Genomic DNA, 12252 nt, shown 5'->3' with positions numbered 1-12252 from the left:
TTAGTCTATGTCTTTTTATTGGGGAGTTGAGTCCATTGTTGTTAAGAGAAACTAAGGAATAGTGACTTTTGCTTCCTGTTATTTTTGATGGTATTTTTATGTTTGTGTGGGTATCTTCTTTTGGGTAATATAAGAAGTTTTAGGATTTATTTTATGTATATGTATTTGTGTGTTTCTCTAAGACAGAATGGGGCATTGGATCTCCAACAGGTAGAGTTACAGATATTAGCTACTTGACTTGGGTGCTATGACCCAAACTCAAGTCCTCTGTTAGAACAGAGCATGTTCTTATTTGCTGTGTAGCCCCTGATATAGGAAATGACAACCAGAATAGAGAAAATTGTCTGAGTACCTCCTCTGTATATAGCAGCATCCCAGCACCTCTAGCAATTGTCTTTTTTCTACTGTTTGATTTTATTTATCCCTTTGCCTTTTTTCTCATGGTATTATAAAGAAAATTAGAGGAAATGTTAAATAACCCATAAATACATTTACAGAAATTTCTAAAAACAGATATTTCTAAAATGACCTAAATATCATTAATGCAATCAACAAAAATTTCAGTAACTCCTTTTTTAAAAATTTAAAGAAAAAAATGTATTGAAGATCTAAAAAACAACTCCTACAAGATTGACTTTTTCATACAACTGTAGCTACATGGTGCATTGCGTCTATCATGTTAAAATGTGCATTAGACGCAAATGCAAAAACCATGAAAGCAAGCCAGCACTCTTTAACAACCGAGCAAAGACAAAGTGCCTAGGGAACACCATGAATGACTTGCAAAGGATGGGCTCTTCAAGCAGCATTAAAAAAAGCACAGAAAGGTGAGTGTTCAGTTACATACACGGGAGTGAGCCCTCGGCACTAGGAATCAGAGCATTTTGTCACATTAACACATATTATGAAAGAACGTAGTGTCAAAGGAACAGAACCACCAGCATTCAAAAGCAGCTTTGTCAACTAGGCAAACCCTCCACCGCATGTCTCTCTGCTGTTCATCATGGATGCACTGGCAGAAACTTAGAAATGAAAAAAAGGAAAGAAAAAAGGAGCAGTTACTCCTTTTATTTTCTCTGTTTAAAATCAAACAGAAAACAAACATCAACTCTGTTATACACTAACAGTCTTCAAAGTACACCATTTGTACAAGGGAAGGACTAAGAACCAAACTGTTCAGAGATCCAAGCATGAGAGAGAGCACACCCCTCCCTCACACGGCCTTCCGATGGGGCCTGGGAGGAGCCACTTCGTAATCACTGGCAATGAACAAAGTTGCAGAATTCTTCACCAGGAGTTTGAGGAGATCATGTAGATAGTTCAGTAATAAAGCAAGGCATTTCTCATCTAGAGGTGTAAAGACCAACATCGCTCCAATTCCCACAAATAATCTCAGTAAATGTGGCACTCCATACCCCTGGGACATGGGTGCATCCCGGTTATCAGTGAGAATTTCAGCATCCTGTGGTCTCTCAAATTTGTAGAGTAGCTAAGTGCCCAACATTACATTGAAGTACTCCTTTATCCCTGCCAAAACCTCATTAACAGCACACTCGTTATCTGTATTTCCTGGAGACTTATATAATTTACATAATTTTCCAAAATGGAATCCACATTCTTCTAGACAGGAAGATAAAAAAAAAAAAAAAAAAAAAAAAAAAAAAAAAAAGCTGCTTTCGTCTGGTGATCAGGTCCCGATCATCCACAAGCCATGGTTTCAGCTCTTCAGGAATCTTCACTTTAACTTCAACTCTGTTCATGAATGTTTTCATCTTCAAAGGTAGGATCTACCCAGGCTCTCTTCTTCCTAGGAGGCTGAGGTATCTCACTGGTACTGCTACCATCTCCATTTCCAGGTGTTTTCTGCTTGTTCTTTTTTGTTTTCACTTCAACATTTTTCTGTTGCAGACCGGATGTCTTCTTCCCTGGAGCAGCCCCTCTCATCTTGCCCTCTGCATATTGTTCCTGATTGGCCTTTTGAAGTTCTCGCTGTTTCTGCAAATTGGTGTCCACGTGTTTGAGTACTCTGCTTTCTGGCACCCATTCATCCCAATTTTTATTCCAACCACTGTAATGGATGAAGTCACTTATTTGTCCTCTACACACTTTACTTCATAAAGAAGAGGCCCATGAAGGCACAGTACTTGCTCGCCCTCCTGTAATTTAGGATTCGGGTCCTGCTTGGGCACCATTTATAGTGTTTCGCTACCTCCTCTTTCTCCCACCATACCCTACTACCGTTCCCTACTCTCTACCCCAACCAATTTTACAGTAACTCCTAAATAGTAACTAAAAATCGATTATGTGTTCCATTAGCAAGAAATTGAGTTGTTAGATTCTTTTAAATACATCAAGAGTCTCCAATTTCATATAACCAATCCACTCATTATCAAGACCTCTGTCACACTTACTGATCCCAGCAGCCACTTGTGACTATCACCTCCTTCCCTAACTTTATAGGAACTCAGCATTCTCCCTGCATTTGACAGTAAAGATGTTTCTTGAAATGAGAAATGTCTCGTCAACAATTACCCATGCTGAAATGCAGTCTGTATAAAAAAGCAGCAGTAATTGAATCCTTTGACCGGCTATCCCAAGCTCTTGTGACAGTTTGTGATTTTTAAGCCTCTTTGCTTCCTTTTTGATGTCATTCATTACGTATTTCACTACATTCAAGGCAGACCTTATTCCACTGTCCCTTCTTCAGAGACCAGTACAAGCCCTTCCACTCAGTTCCTGCATCATTTAAATATGGTTATACAATGATACCATGGGTGACCTTTCTCTTGCTTGATCAGCCTAGATGCCTTCAGCTTCCTTTTCAATAAGTTTTCTCTGACCTAAACTGCAAGAACTGATGTCTTCAAAGCTCCTTGCTTCTCTGAATAGAAAGTACTATGTAGACATCTTTAGCTGAGCTCTGGAGACTCAGAACAGTGACCATGTGGTCATTGTCTCCAGGGCTCTGAAACACAATGCAGGAAGATATAGCTCATATAGCTTTAATTTGAGTGAATGATTAAAAGATTTTTGCTTAACTTCTTTAATGTTATTTTTCTTTCCTCTTATTTTAAATACTCTGATTCCTATATTTCCTCATTCATACTCATCTGCTTTGACATATTTATCTGTAACTCTTATAGGGATTTTTAAAAGATTTTATATTAATTTTGATATCTTTAAAACTAAGGAAATACACAACAAACATTTTACAAGCTCTGGTGGAAAATAACATGCCAACAGAAGAAATTAGCAATAGCTTGGCAAATCCCATACAATGGCACAATACTTTATTCCTGAATTTCTCACATATGTAGAGATATGTGAAAGTTTAAGTTATCTGATATCATACTGGATGACTACCAGTAGTTGTTAAATGTACTTATCAGCAAATAAGATTCTGAATGGAGCCCAACATTTCTTTCTGTTTTTCTTTCTTCTTTATAGTATGTCAGGAAAGGTGTTAAATCAAAAACATAAAATCAAATACACTGAATCTAATAGAAGAGAAAGTGGGAAACAACCTTGAACTCATTGGTACAGAGGGAAATTTCTTAAACAGAATTCCAATGGCTCATGCTCTAAAGTCAAGAATTAATAAATGGAACCTAAAGAAACCGGAAAGCTTCAATAAGGCAAAGGACAGTCAATAGGACAAATTGGCAACCTACATCTTAGGGGAAAAAAATCTTCACTAACCCCACATCTTATAGAGGGCTAATATCCAAAATATATAAAGAACTCAAGAAGATAACCACCAAAAAACCAAACAGCTCAATCAAAAAAATGGGGTATAGAGCTAAATAGAGAATTCACAACAGAGGAATCTCGAATTGCCAAAAAGTACTTAAAGAAATGTTCAACATCCTTAGTGATCAGGGAAACGCAAATCAAATGGACCCTGAAATTCCACCTTACAGAATGGCTAAGATCAAAGCCTCAAGTGACAATACATGTTGACAAGGATGTGGAGAAAGAGGAACTCTCCTCCATTGCTGGCGGGATTGCAAACTGGTACAACCACTCTAAAAATCTATGTGGAGATTCCTTAGAAAATAGAAATAGATCTACCTGAAGATCCAGTTACACTACTCTTCGGCATATACCAAAAGATTCCCCACCATGCACCATATGCCACTGTGTTCATAGTGGCCTTGTTTGTGATATCCAGAAACTAGAAACAACCCAGATGTCCCAAAGCAGAATAATAAATACAAAAAAAATGTGGTTCATTTATACAATGGAATACTACTTAGCTATTAAGAATGAGGACATCCTGAGTTTTGCAGGCAAATGGATAGAACTAGAAAATATCATCCTGAGTGAGGTAACTCAGACCCAAAAGGACATGCATGGATGTACTCACTAATAAGTGGCTATTAACAACAAAACAAAACAAAACCAAAAACAAAAACAAACAAAAAAAGTACAGCATAGCCAGGATACAATCAATGTAACTCAAAAAGGTTAACAAGCTGAAGGTCCCCAAGTGGGGACTTCTCAATCCCACTTGGGTGGGAGAAAAAGGCAATCACAGGAGGGTGAGGGAGGGTCCTGGGTAGGAAAGGGTTCAAGAGCTAAAGAGGGGAACATGATCAGGTGGGAGAAACAGGACTGAAGTCCTGAAGGCCAGCAGAAAGAATGGAAACAGGCAACCTTGGAAGGTAGGATGTGGCGGTATCCTCCAAAATGTACCAGAGGCCTGGGAGGTGAGAGACTCTCAGGACTCAAAGGGAGGAACCTTAGATGAAATGCCCTACAATGGGGAGAGGGAACTTGTAGAGGCTACCACCAGAAGAAAGGCAGGGCTCAAGTGAGGGATAGGGTTGCCATCCCACAGTCAAAAACTGAGCCATAATTTTTCCTGTCTGAAAGAACTGCAAGGACAAAAATGGAGAAGAACCTGAGGAAAAGGAGGCCCAGTAACAGCCCACATTGAGATCCAGCTCAAGGGGAAGCCCCAGGGCCTGGCACTATTACTGAGGCTATGGAGTGCTCACAAAAAGAGGCCTATCATGACTGCCCTCCAAAAGACCCAACAAGCAGCTGAACGAGTCAGATGCAGATATTTACACCCAACCAATGGACAAAAGCTGCTGACCCCTGTGGTTGAATTAGGGAAATGCTGGAAGAAGTTGGGAGGAGGGAAACCCTGTGGAGGACCAGCAACCTTAACTAGCCTGGATCCCCAAGATCTCTTGGACACTCTACCACCAACCAGGCAGCATACCTCAGCTGATATGAGGGCCCCAAAACACAGCAGAAAACTGCTGGGTCTGGTCAGTCAGAGAAGCTACACCTAACCCTCAAGAGACTGGAGGCCCCTGGGTGTGGAGAGGTGTGGTGGAATGCAAGGTGGAGGGGTAGAGACATCATCATGGAGATGGGAAAGGGGAAGGAGGTTTGGGTGTGGAAGAGTCAGAGGGTGGACCAGGAGGGTATAAAATCTGGATTATAAAAAGAAAAAAGATTAAATAAAAATTTTTTAAATGCTGTATTATAAAATTACTGGAAATTCTTTCTCAACATGCTTCTCACTATTTGGTAGTTTCATTTTATTTATGTTTATTATATATTTAACAGGTTGTTTTCATGATTTTGGTTTTGATTATTTTAAGTATATACATGGCTTCCATGGAGAAAACACAAAACTAAACAGTAAGACAGAGTTTCTGCCTCTATCACCACCTCTCCCTATTTTCTCCATGTCACTAACATGGGAGGCAAAACAAATAAAACCTCTGAAATTAACAGGCCAGCTGTCTTGGTTAACTCCAGGTGAACAACAAAAGAGAGATCCTAGTTGACACAGGTGGAAGAAGTCAAGAACCCATAGCTGAGGCTATACTCTGACCTCAACACATGTGCCATTGTACATTCATGTCATGCTATAGAAGTTCTCACACTCATGGCAAAGGATTTTGGTTTCCTTGGGAAGATGTGTGCTTTAGTTTGTCCTTTGTTGTATTAGAATCTCTAGCTGTCTTCCTCCAGCTCTGCAGCTTCCCACATGGTTAGGCCCATTAGATAATCAGTCAATAATGTCTCATATACCAGAACACATATGCACGCTTATGCACGTACACACACACACACACACATACACACCACTCTGATCATTGACCCTGATCACACACACAGTCACTCTGATCTGTGAGTATTCCAAAAGACTTGAAACTAATCAAAATAGACCTCTACAGAGATAGAGGACAGAAATGAAGGGACATCTCAGCCTACAAAAAACTCTGGATCTGACTCTGTAACCTAGATATTATCTTAGTATTTCCTTTTATCACAACCAAATTCTGATTGCCACCTTGGCTTGATGTATATAAAAATCAGCATTTTAAAGACAATATCTGTTGTGTTGTTTGTTTTTATAATGATGTAGGAGCAGTGAAACTTTTAGCACTAGTAAAAAAAAATTAATTCACCTTAAACCAAAATCTAACATAAGAGAAAATGGAAGAAGATTGCCCATCTTTTGGCCATTAGTGTTTAATTATGCATTTCATTAAGTTTTTACTTTAAAAGGTTCATTAGTAACAATTTAGTCTTCTCTCTTCACTAATTTATATGCACCTGCTTCTAATTACTGTGACACTATGTCAACCTTCCAATCTGTAGCTTAACCTCTAAAATAGCCGTGATATTTCTGCCTACCCAAGGATGTCTATCTTTCTATTTAAGACACAACTAAAATTTCTTTTATACTTAATATAGTGCTCTTACTTTTCAGGCATAATGATTGTTCTAGCCATATATTTAAAAGGATAAACATGAGCATTTCTAGTTCATTCTTTTTCTGAAGACCAGCTTCATGTCTCATTTGAAAGAAGACAGGAGAGAGCAGCAGCATGGCTGCATGGCCCAAAGCACTGCATTAAACCCTTGAAAACTAATTTGTACTTACAGGATTTTCTCTAGGATTGCAACCATCAATAGTGTATTAGTCAGAGTGCTCTAGCATCACAGAACTTGTGGAATATATATATATACATATATATATATATGTATATATATAATTATTGGAATATATGGAATTATTGGAATGACTTAGAGATTGTAGTCCAACGAAGTGAAACAATGGGCAGCTGTGAATGGGAAGTCCAGGAATCTAGTAGTCCTGTGAGACTGGGTCTTCTGTGTAAGTTGGAATCCTGAAGTAGGCTTCAGTGGATATGCTGGCAAGTAAGTGCCAGTAAGCAAAGAAGAAGCCTTCTTTCTTCCATTGTCCTGATAGAGGCTCCAGTAGAAGATACGGCCTAGATTAAAGGTATGCCTCAAGATCTGGATTTAAGCTTCAAGACTGGGTCACAGGTATGCCCTCCATTTCTGAACTGTAGTTCACTCCAGATATAGTCAAGTTGACGGCTGAGAATAGCCATCCCAAAAAGCTAATCCAAAGTCATAAGAACCAGTATTGGAAAGTGTTTAGAAATTAAGACAACTCCCTCAGGAAGGAATCACTGTAAACAAATTCTGAGCTCTCAATATAGTATTTTAAGCCACTGAAATCACAGATTCTTGCCATTTCTATGGTCAATAGAGAGGATTGTTTATTTTTCAGAATCTATCTTTTTTATTAATATTTTATTTGTTGAAATGGAAGTAAAGGGAAGTAAAAACACTTTATGATAAAATTAAAGATTTACATGGAAAATATTTCAGATAAACACATTAAAATTGACAATTTTCATGGAAAATTAAAGTGTAAAGTGGTAGACCTGTAAAACATTGCTAAATTAATTGAAGGATGGGATAGAAACATTTTATGATAGAATTAAAGATTTATGTGGAAAATATTACTGATAAAATTGTAGAAAAATGTAGAAAACATGTTAGAATTGAAGATTATCATAGAAAATTTTATATAAATATAATAATGGTAGGTATAAAAGTATTACTAAGTTGATTGAAAGTGGAATTATAAACATTTTCTGATAAACTTTAAGATTTACATGGAAAATATCTGATAAAATTGAAGAAATATATAGAAACATATGTTAAAGATTATCATGGAAATTATATAGGTAAAGTGATAGGCATAAAGATAATTCTAAGTTGATTGAAGGTGTAATTATAAACATTTTCAAATAACATTGAAGATTTACATGGAAAATATTTCTGGTAAAATTCAAGAAATAAATAGACAAACACATTAAAATTGACTATTTCATGGAAAATTTTACATATAGAATGGTAGATATAAAACTCTAAATTAATTGAAAGTGGAATTAGAAACATTTGTGATGAAATCAAAGATTTACATTGAAAACATTTCTGATAAAATAGAGGAAGTATATAGAAAGATATATTAAAATTGAAGAGTATCATGAAAAATAATTCAGGTAAAATGGTAGACATAAAAAACATTACTAAATTAATTAAAAGGGGAAATACAAACATTACAAAATTGAAGATTTAGATGAGAAATATTTCTGTTAGTCTATGTCTTTTTATTGGGGAGTTGAGTCCATTGTTGATAAGAGATATTAAGGAATAATGATTGTTCCTTCCTGTTATTTTTTATGTTATTTTTATGTTTGTGTGGGCATCTTCTTTTGGGTTTGTTGGAAGAAGATTACTTTCTTGCTTTTTCTAGGTTGTAGTTTCCCTCTCTTCTCTTCTTCAAAGGTGAGAGGCCTCTGGGTATCCTCCCCACCCTGGCACTTCCTCACAAGGCTAGGTGATTTCTCTGCCACTGAGACCAGGCAAGGCAGCCCGGCTAGTAGAACACATCCCATGTACAGGCAATAGCTTTTGGGATAGCCCCAATTCTAGTTTTTCAGAACCCACATAAAGGTTAACCTGCACATCTTCTACATATGAACGATCAGGGAAGCCTAGGTCCAGCCTTTGTATGTTCTTTGGTGGGTAGTTCAGCTAAAAGGGCTTCCTGTGAAGTTCCTCTCCCCTTTGGGGACCACAATCCTTCCTCTTATTCTTCCATGAGTCACCGAGCTCCATCTACTGTTTGGCTGTGGTGTCTGTATTTGTCTGAGTTACCTGCTGGTTGGGGCCTCTTAGAGGACAACATACTCTTGTCTGCAAGCATAACAGAGTACCATTAATCATGTTAGGGATTGGTGCTTGCCCATGGGATGAGTCCCAAGATGGGCCAGTTATTGGTTGGCCATTCCCTCTGTCTTCTCCACCCACCATGCCTGCATTTCTTATAGTCAGGATAAATTTGGTGTTAACAGTTTTGTGGGTGGCAGGACGTGGTGGCGCATGCCTGTAATCCCAGCACTCTGGGAGGCAGAGGCAGGTGGATTTCTGAGTTTGAGGCCAGCCTGCTCTACAGAGTGAATTCCAGGACAGCCAGGGCTATACAGAGAAACCCTGTCTCGAAAAAAACAACAACAACAACAAAAAAAAAAGTTTTGTCGGTGGGTTGGTGTCTCTATCAATCTACTGGGGTTTCTGTCTGGTTATATGAGGTGACCTCTTCAGGTCCCATATGCCAATGTAGTGAATCACAGCAAAGAATGAAATGCTTTGATAAAGAAAAACATGCTAGATTTCTAGCAAGTACCCAGGAAAGGTAGCAAAAGGTGCTACTCTCAGAACGACTTTCTTGTACACAAGTCACTGGACAGGATGAGAGAGCATTTTACTAAACCAGTTGTCCTTATTCTGTAGTAGAAGGATTCTGGGAGATGAGCAAAATGAAAAACATTGCTCTTGCTAGAGTGTTGTGTTAAGTGAAGTGTTAAGAGTCCTTCCAGTTTACATCTATTCCTGGTGCTGACCCTGTGCCACAGCTCTCCATACCCAAATCCTACAGAGAGAGAGAGAGCTGGACTCCCAGGAGTGCTGACACACCTGAGAGGACAAGTGAGACCACCAATTCTGTTCAAATTCCTGGCCTAAGAGGGACCCACCTGTAGCCCTCAGGACACAGGAACTGAGGAGCAGCTTGGGGCAGGATCCTTCAGGTGTACTTCTGGACCCAGAGAAGATCCTGTGCCACCGCCTTCCAGACCCAAATTCCTACCAGAGAGAGCTGTTCTCCCAGGAGTCCTGACATACAAGTGTACAGATGGGACAAGCCACAGTCAGAGACAGATACCAGCTAACACCACAGATAACCAAATGGTGAGAGGCAAGTGCAAGAATATAAGCAACAGAAACCAAGGCTATGTGGTATCATCAGAATCCAGTTCTCCAACCACAGCAAGCCCTGGATACCCCAAAACACAGGAAAAGAAAGACTCTCATTTAAAATCACATCTCATGATGATGATAGAAGACTTTAAGAAGGTCATAAATACCTTCCTTAAAGAAATATATTAAAAGCAGTAAGGGAAAAATGTCAAGTAACATATAAATGCAGACCTATCAGAATTACACCAGACTTCTCAACAGAGTCTAAAAAGTCTAGAAGATCCTAGGCAGATGTTATACAGACCCTAAGAGAACACAAATGCTAGCCCAGGCTACTATACCCAGAAAAACTCCCCATTAATATAGATGGAGGAACCAAGATATTCCATGACAAAACCAAATTTACATAATATCCACAAATCCAGCCCTACAAAGGATAATAGATGGAAAACTCTAACACAAGGAGAGAAACTACACCCTAGAAAAATAGCAAGAAAGCAATCTTCTTTCAACAAACCCAAAAGAAGATGGCCACACAAATATAATTCCATCTCTAACAAAAAAAGTAACAGGAAGCAACAATCACTTTTTCTTAATATCTCTTAACATCAATGGATGCAATTCACCAATAAAGACATAGACAGACTGGATACTCCAGAGAACCAAATAATCCTATCAAAAAATGGGGAACAGAACTAAACAGAGAATTCTCAACTGAGGGAACTCAAATGGCCCAGAAGCACCTAAAGAAATGTTCAGTATCCTTGTCATTATCAAAATGCAAATCAAAATGACCCTAAGATTCTACCTCACACCAATCAGAATGGCTAAGATCAAAAACACAGGTAACAGCAGATGCTGTTTAGGATGTGGAGAAAGAGGAACACTCCTCCATTGTAGGTAGAACTACAAGCTAGTACAACCACTCTGGAAATCAGTCTGGCAGTTCCTCAGAAAATTGGACATAGTTCTACCTAAGGACCCAGTTATACCACTCCTAGGCATATACCCAGAAGATACTCCAACATGTAATAAGGACACGTGCCCCACTATGTTCATAGCAGCCATATTTATAATAGCCAGAAGATGGAAACAACCCAGATTTCCCTCAACCGAGGAATGGATACAGAAAATGTGGTATTGAGTACAGGTCCCCAATGATGGAGTTAGGGGAAGGACTGAAGGACTTGAAGAGCCCTTATCTGGCATCAATGGGAGGGGATGACCTCGGTCCTGTGAAGGTTTGATGCCCCAGTGTAGAGGAATGGTAGAGAGGTGAGGCAGGAGTGGGGGGAGGATGAGAACCCTCATAGAAGCAGGGTAAGGAGGGGTGGGGTAGGGGATTTGGCAAGGGGAAACCAGGAAAGGGGATAACATTTCAAATGTAAACAAATAAAATATCCATTTTTTTGAAAAAGAAAAGCATGCTAAACACAGGGCTAGAAGACCCAATTCCACAATGCTGTGTTCTCCACCCTTCTCAAGTCTCCTTTCTAGCAGTTGCAAATGGGGTTTCCATTTTGTGGTGACTGTGAAGAGGGATAAGCAAAGGCACCTTGGAAATTTTAATAAGCATATTAGAAGTCTAGTTGTCTACATAGAAAGACATAGAATAATAGAGTGCAGCATGTGACCTTTTCAGCCCTATCCTCAATTGGTGAGGACCAATTGTCAAACAAATGAGTGAGCAGTTGGGATATTAGATGAAAAGGGAAAGAGAAATGACCTTTCAACAGAAAAGGATTGCTATATACCTAGGAGATTGCTGCTGAGACACCCAGAGAAATGGCTTTTAGAAAAATGGTCACCACTTCATGTCTTTAGCCTTCCATGTCCAATATAGCTGAATTTGACACAGTGGAAGAATATAGAATAAAAATGGCCCTGCAGGGAATTTCATCCTATTATGTTTATATGAAAGAAAGACTATGAACTCTATGCATTTTTTTCCAGTTTTCTTTCTTACAATATCAGTGCTCAGATCACAGCCAACCTGAAACTGTGTGCGCTGAAGGCTGTAATTTTGGAGGAAGTATTTCAGTCAAAATCTGATGGATGTATAACCAGGAGGAGATAACCCCAGGAAAGGATAGAAGCAAAATAAGATTGTCTTAAGTAAATCCATTTAAGACTGGCCTAGCA

General features: G+C 38.8%; 1 pseudogene; it reads right to left on the bottom strand.

Moving 5' to 3' along the window:
* Positions 1–1213: 1213 nt before the first annotated feature.
* Positions 1214–2192, bottom strand: LOC127692376 (mortality factor 4-like protein 1; annotated as a pseudogene).
* Positions 2193–12252: the final 10060 nt, after the last annotated feature.

Source organism: Apodemus sylvaticus, chromosome 9, assembly GCF_947179515.1.
Source record: "Apodemus sylvaticus chromosome 9, mApoSyl1.1, whole genome shotgun sequence".
Taxonomy (NCBI): domain Eukaryota; kingdom Metazoa; phylum Chordata; class Mammalia; order Rodentia; family Muridae; genus Apodemus; species Apodemus sylvaticus.
Note: the sequence above shows the minus strand (reverse complement) of the source record. Positions and strands in the feature narration are given on the sequence as shown.